An 8,336-nucleotide genomic window follows, 5' to 3' on the forward strand; every position below is an offset into this window, starting at 1 on the left:
CATTGGGATTGGGTGAACACTTGTAAATAATGTAGATAGTAAATAATGGAAAATGAAGAGTCATTGGGAGGTGAAGCCTAAGTGTCACTCCCTCATGTATATAACCATGGGTAATCTTAATGAATAAACCCAATTCATTTGAGGAGTTACCTCCTGGCCTGACATGGTATCAGAGCCAGTGCCATTTTTTGCTTCCATCTCTGCCTTTGTAACTCCCTTCTACAATTTCTGCAGTGTGCCATATTATTCATTCCTATACTCTCTACCCACTGCATGATAATATGGTGTACATCCACATTTTTTAATGCTACCTCAAAGGCTCCCAATCTCTCCTAGTATCAGACTACACGCTGCACACTACCTTCCCTACTGCACAGCCACAAATGCTATATGCTCCTCCGTCAAGCCTCGGCCTCCCCTGTGTATTTCTTCCAGTCGGCCTATGCCCACTTCGATGCACTGTGTTGAACCAAACTATGGTATATCAATCCCTCCCGCAAATTCCAAATGTCGCATAATACTTCAAATGCAAATCCTGCTATAGACTCCAAATGCTGGCCTATGTCCAAACGCAGTGTAATGCTCCAATATTCATACACAAATTTTGTCGACTCCTCCCGCTGCTGCTAAGAAGGTAGAAAAGCCTAGACTCCTCCCAACCTCTGACAACTATTTCACTGCCTGGGAAGCGTGAGGGTGTAATAATAACACTGTTCAATAGAGAAAATGTTGTTGTTCTAATATCAATTAAAAATTTCACGGAGGATACTAGTTCATGAACCAAAGGCAGAATGTTGCCACTTATGGCACTGAGCTTCCTCCCATACTCGACCCCTCCTCCATGTCGCCTCCTCCATACGTTGTCAACTACTAGTTAATACCTCCACCATTCAAACCTTCCCCATATAATACCCTCCCCTCATACCACCTCCCCCAAGTAATAACTCCCTAAAATATTACCTCTGTCCTATATATCAGTGTTCAATTTTTTACAATTTTACACCAGAATTGTTTTTTACCACTGGGAGTGAAAATTTTATACATTGGCAACAGAAGTGTTTTTTTTTTTATAGTACACATATTTTAAAATGCATTCATTGATATCTATTTTGGGAGTGGTTCTCACCGGGAAGGAAAACAATCCTGAGTGGTATCGGAAAATCAAACACAGTCTCATTTTCAGTGACTTGTGGAAAGGAGTTTGTGTAGGAGAAGGAGATAATGAACATGCAAAGCCTACCTTAGACAAGGAATTCGCCATTTGGGAAAACAAGAACAGCAAGGCCTCTACCTTGATTGCAGCATCTGTAAATGAAGAGGTGAGTCGCCATATTTAACCATTCTCGAATGCTTTTGAAGCCTTACAAAAATTGAAGGAACTCTTTGACTCACACTTTGTGCTTGAAGTTGTCCAATTGATGATTAAATTTTTCAGCCTTGAATTACAAAATGATGATCCTCTTGCTCTTGCATCAGAAGTAAAATCTATTATGAATGGTATCAAAGTCACTAATATTGAACTAGACATTCCTCTAGTAGCTTTTGTCAAGGAACTTTATCCCACTTGTTTAAATTATCTTGAGTCATTGCAAGAAAATGGAAACCTTAAAGAAATTACCTTTGACTCCCTTGTAAATAAATTTACTGAGAGAGAGAAAGATTTTTGGAAGAACACAGCTCCTTTGATCTTCATTCCATACGTTGCAATAGAGATGATCACATGATGCATCCACATGAAATTTTCCTTCGGAAAGGTTTGAGCAAGAAAGAAATCAACCCAGAGGTAAAACCAATGACAAAGAGAAAGGTGAAGCACCTGAATCCACTCACTATGTTTTGGCACATTGTAATATTGGAGTAAATGAAGACTTGTTTAGTGCTTCAGTTGCCTCTAGGAAAAATGATTGGTTGCTTGATTTAGGAGCAACTTTCCACATGAATTTTAGAAGAGATTTTTTTGAAGAATTTACTGACAATGTTGATGGATCAATATACTTTGTAGACAAATCTAAACTCAAGCCATCAGGGCTTGACATAATAAGGCTCAAATTACCTGGTCTTCCAGACTTTCTTCTGCTTGATTTTTATATCTCCCATAACTGAGGAGAAACTTGTTGTCCTTGGTCCACATCTGTCATCAAGGACAGTCCATTCATATGTTTGATGGCAATTTTGAGGTGAGAAAAGCATGATATCACTCACTTTTCATGACGAGGATAGAAGAAGAAAGGCTTCTCAAGCTACAAGGTACCTCTGCTCGTGCACAAAATTTCTCATACAGTTCTCATTATGATGAAGTTACATTTCCATCAAGTCTTTTATGGCATGCTAGATTTAGACACTTGAACTATGATAGCCTTCACTTGTTGAAGAAAAATGGTGTTACTAGTTTGCCTACAATTCCTAGGAAACTTAAGAAATGTGATGCTTGTATTCTAGGAAAGCATAGAAAACAGTATTTTCATGATTCACATTCCAGAGAACATAGAAAAATTGAACTCATTCATTCATATTTATGTGGTCCAATGCATGTTCTTTCTGCAAATGGAAATAAATATATCATGACATTTATTTAGGACTGCACCAGAATGTGTTGGGTTTATTTATTGAAGAACAAATTTGATGGTTTTCAAACATTCAAAAACTTTCATCATGGATTGAAAATGATGCACAATCTCATATTGGCCCTATTCATACTGATAATGGAAAATAATACACTTCAAATGAATTTGAAAAAAATATTCACTAGCATGGTATCAAACATCAAACAACTATGCCTTATAATCCCCAACATAATGGAGTATCTGAAAGAATGAATAAGACAATCTTAAATATGGTACATTTTGTGACGTTTTTCAAGAATGTAAAATTGATGTTTTGGGCTGATGTAGTTCTATGTGATGTATATGTAAAGAGTGTATGTCCACCTAATGCTATTAGAAACAAGATTCCTTATGGAATGTGGTATGGCCACATTCCTTCAGTAAAGCATCTCAGGGTCTTTGGTTCCACATGTTATGCCTTGATACCAAAGGTACATAGAAACAAAATTGGTGCAAGGAGTCATAATTGTATCTTCTTGGGGTATTCAAATACCTCCAAAGCATATTGTCTCTATGATGAAGTTAATAAAAAAGAAAATTGTATCTAGAGATGTAATATTTCTTGAATCTTCCAAAGCTGACAATGTTGTTGAGAGAAAACTTGATCACTTGGATAGATTCAGACATGAAAAATCATTTCAAGATTTTGATAATCATATTCCAGATCTTGAAGGGGGTATTCCTATACTAGATCAATCTGTGGAATCTTCTTTTGAATCACTCTTTCCCCCACATGAGACTCCAACCACTGATGATACTTTGAGTGATGTGATTGACAGAATTAGGAGACTTAATATTGATTCAGTCCCAAATCAATCAACTGAGAAACTTAGACCATCCTAGAAAGGTCCCCCAAAGTGGCTGACAAAGACACTTGAAAGTGTTCATCTTGATGAGGTTGGAAAGATAGGAACAAGAAATTCAACTGGGCAAAATGGAGGTGATGTAGATGATTCTGATTCACCTATTGATATAGATGTTTCTTATGATTGTGAACTGAATTTTCCTATAGATTTTGAACGAAATTCCTTCAAATAAGCCACTTCTCATGATGAATGGAAAGAAGTGATGCAAAAGGAGTATGGTGCCTTGATAAATAATGGAACTTGGAAGCTGGTTGATCCTCCATTGGGAACCAAACCAATTAGCTGCAAGTGGGTCTACAAGAACAAGTATAAGGTTGATGGCTCACTTGAAAAGCACAAAGCTAGGCTTGTGGAAAAAGGTATTGCACATAATGAAGGGGTCAATTATGAGGATACTTTTGCCCCCACAGCAAAATGGGATACCATACGAACATTGTTTGCCTTAGCAGCTCAAAACGATTGGAAAGTCCATCAAATGGATGTAAAAACTTCTTTCTTGAATGTTGATATGAAAAAGAATGTTTTATGTCCCAGCCTGAAGGATTTGTTTTGACAGGACATGAACATAATGTATGCAAACTTGTGAAATCCTTATATGGCCTCAAGCAAACATTGCGAGCCTGGTATGAAAAGTTAACTGAGCATCTTCTAAAGCTCAACTTCAAACATTATGATCTTGATGATGCAACTTTGTTTGTCAAGAAAGTTGGAAAAATAGTTGTATATCTTATGGTATATGCAGATCATCTTTTGATGACAGGGAATAGTGAGAGCTACATTGTATCCATAAAGAAGGAATTGAGGAAAGGTTTTGAAATGACTGACTTGGGCTATATTCACAACTATCTTGATATTGAAGTAACTCAACATACAAAGTCTATATTCCTCTCTCAAAAGAAGTACATTGGAGATCTATTAAACAGGTTTGTCATGGCCGAGTGCAATCCTTTGACTACTCCAATGGAAAAAAGCTTAAAACTCACATCCACTGAAGGAAAAGAATTTGAGGATGCAACAAAGTATAAATAGCTTGTAGGAAGCCTCAACTACCTGGCTACTACCAGACCAAACATTTCATTTGTTGTTGGAATCCAATCCAGGTTTATGGAAAATCCTTGTGAGGGACACTGGTCTGCTGCAAAAATAGTTCTAAAGTACTTGAAGGGAACCCAAGACTTTGGACTCAAATATACATAGGTGGGTGACTTCACCTTGATTGGATACTCTGATTCAGACTTCAATGGGGACAAAGAAACTAGGGTATCTACTTCAGGTTATGTTATGAGTCTTGGATCAAGAGCTCTCTCCTGGAGATCACGCCAACAATCAATTACAGTTGTTTCCACAAAAGAGGAAGAATATGTGGCAACAAATGAGGCAACAAAGGAAATTGTGTGGCTTAGGAAAATTATGGAAGATTTGCAGGTAAAACAAGTACATTCAACTCCACTCATGATTGACAACACCTCTCCAATAAAGTTTGCCAAGAACCCAAAGTTCCATGATCGAACAAATCACATCAATACAAAATACCATCTGATTCGACATCATGTCGAGGTCAAGACAATCCATCTACGACATTGTTCCACTAATGATCAGACTGCAAACATCTTCACCAAAGCACTTGAAGTGAAAAGTTTGAAAGATTCAAAACGATGCTTGGAATCACCAACATCCCTTCGGATTAAGGGGGGGAATGTTGACACCTAATCATTGGGATTGGGTGAACACTTGTAAATCATGTAAACAGTAAATAATGGAAAATGAAGAGTCATCGGGAGGTGAAGCCTAAGAGTCACTCCCTCATGTATATAACCATCAGTAATCTTAATGAATAAACACAATTCATTTGAGGAGTCACCTCTTGCCCTAAAAATAATGTTAACTCAAGTGCCCATTGCAGTAGAAGACAACCTACTTCTGTGATACCTTGTTTGACTAACGAGCTCCATATTATGAGGGTGACCTTCCCCAGAACAATATAATTAAGAATGGGGTAAAAAAGAATATGGTTAGTGTCAAAATCTAGAATATTTGGATCTCTCATGGAGGTTTTGGATGGTCATTGTTCCTTCCTTAATTTTTCATGCTTGATTCCTAGTCCACAACTTCAGGATCACAAGCCCCTAGTGTTTGTGTAAGATTACACAGTTGCTAACATCCTCTACAACGAATTCCTTATTTATGTCAGGTTATTCAAGTTTGGAAACATGTCATATATTTATTTTACTTACACTATATTGCATTATATAGCTAATCTAATCAAACTTGTAAATGGACACAAACTTCCTCTTCACATTGATCATGGATGTTCAGACTTCATAATCTACATAAGGAATCAAATCTCAAAGAACATGGAAATATCAAATCTCTAATCATATATATATATATATATATATATATATATATATATATATATATATATATATATATATATATTATTTTTATTTGATCTAAAAGAATTGAGTGAAAAAAGTTAATATCCTTTTCAAACAACCCCCATTTGGAATAATTTGTAGTTTTGGAGCCTTCTATGGATACCTAGGAAATCATCAATATAAAATTACTAGATAGAATTACAACAAGATGAAATCCAAGAAAACATATGGCACCATATTTCAACATTGTATGTATGGAATGGTCATAATTATCTAATAAGAGTTAATTCCAGTAAATATAACTAGCATATCTCATACAAAATAATAAATATAACTAACATGTCTCATAAAATTTGCAAGGTGCAGTAATTATACCAATGCATTATCAAGCAATGAAATTCAGGATGCATAAGAAAAGACAACTTCCATACATCACTAATAACTATAAAGAGACACTCAAATGTTTCATTCCATCATCCAAGGAATAAGGCCTATAACAAATATAGGAAGTTATCAAGCAAAAGGCACCAAACAAAGGAAGTAAAATACCAATTTAAAGGTTAAGGAAAATAATATATAAGAATATAAAAAAAATAAAAAATATATAGCTTTATGCAGAGGACACTATTGTTTAAGTATCCACATAGCATCAAGCAACCATAATTGGCAATTAAATTGAACAATTAGTCTACCTGAGAGTTATACAAAATAAATGAGAAGACCTCTTACATAGAGGTTTAAATTTTTCTGGAAAAATTGAGGATCCAATAAAAATAGTAAGATAGTGACGAAAGTAGAAACAAATGTAGAAATTATTTAGTAAATTTATGTCATTCCATGAAAAATACTTAATTTTTTTTTTGTTAATGTATACTACAATTATAATTTTTGAAATTTAAAGTGTAAGTACTTGAGTTATTGTTGAATTGAGGCTTCTGTGATCCATAACAATTATAAGAAGAATTTCGGTGTAAATCACATGTAGAAAACCTTTTTCGACGCATTTCGAACCAAGCAGTGTGGTTCATTGTTAGGACAAGTTGAATGAATAGATCTCGCTTTGCATATTAAATAGATAGGGTAGAACATTCTAGACTAGGTAACAGCTATAATGACAATGGCTAGAATTAACCGGGAAACGGGTAGTTGACTTTGATAACGGTTAAAAACTTTATTTAATAAGTTAATATTCTTATTAAAATACATAAATGGATCATTTTATAATTATAAATATATATTAGAATAAGTAAATCATAAAATAAATTAATCTAAAATTGTTAGTTATCAAAGTTATTATAAATATTAGTTAGTTATAAAAGTTAAAAATAGAGTAATCTATGAATAGTTAATTATATCAAAATATAAGTTAAAGGGACACATATATTTATAAATATATGTGTCCCTTTAACTTATATTTTGATATAATTAACTATTCATAGATTACTCTATTTTTAACTTTTATAACTAACTAATATTTATAATAACTTTGATAACTAACAATTTTAGATTAATTTATTTTATGATTTACTTATTGTAATATATATTTATAATTATAAAATGATCCATTTACATATTTTAATAAGAATATTAACTTATTAAATAAATTTTTTAACCCTTATCGAAGTCAACTACCCGTTTCCCGGTCAATTCTAGCCGTTGTCATTATTTTCACAAATATAAGTAAAACTATATATCAATTCCATTATCAACATTGCTGCAAAGTAATGAAAGAAAATGTGGCAAAAGAGAGGACATCTGATTGCCCACATCTACTCAGAGGGGTGATAATCGGAAGGAAGAAATTAGATGGCATGAATCGGTGTTTTTTCTTTTCAGTTTTCCTTGCACTAGAGGGAAAATTTAAGGATGAAAATTTATCTAAAAGTTTAGAAATCTTGGTGAATCTTATTATTTCTTTATATGCAAACTATAAAATGCTTGGCGATATTTTTCTAATATATTCAAATATGTAATGATTTTATATAGTATCTATAAAATTTTAGCGATTTTTAGGTAAAATAATACTACACTACAAAATTTGGGTCAATTATTTTGAGAAGAAGTAGGATTTAGTGGATCGTTTTTTGAAAAACCATGGAAAAATAGGCCACTTGCGAATATTAACCTATAAAATTTTCCTTTCGGAAAAGTACAAAATTACTAAAGAAGGTGAATTTCATCATGAACAAGTTGAAGCCTTCACTAAATCATTGGTGACAAGAATGTCTTAATTGAAAATTGTTATGAAATGTAGCTTAGGTAGGAAAATCCCAGATTACAACTTGTCATGATTTCCTTTTACCATTGTTACTAGTTTTTGGGCAAGGGTGCCCTTGTTAAACTTGTGCTATTATGTACTTGAAAAATAAAAACTACCAAATAATATGTTAATTTTGATATATATTTTTTGTTTTTACAAATTATTCCCTATTCATCATAACTATGACACATGGCTCGTCGGACTTGTGACCCCCCTCCAAAAACTTGGA

The sequence above is a fragment of the Pinus tabuliformis genome, chromosome 5_1 (assembly GCF_031772625.1).
Source record: "Pinus tabuliformis cultivar Carrire ecotype Pingquan chromosome 5_1, CPIR1, whole genome shotgun sequence".
Lineage (NCBI taxonomy): Eukaryota > Viridiplantae > Streptophyta > Pinopsida > Pinales > Pinaceae > Pinus > Pinus tabuliformis.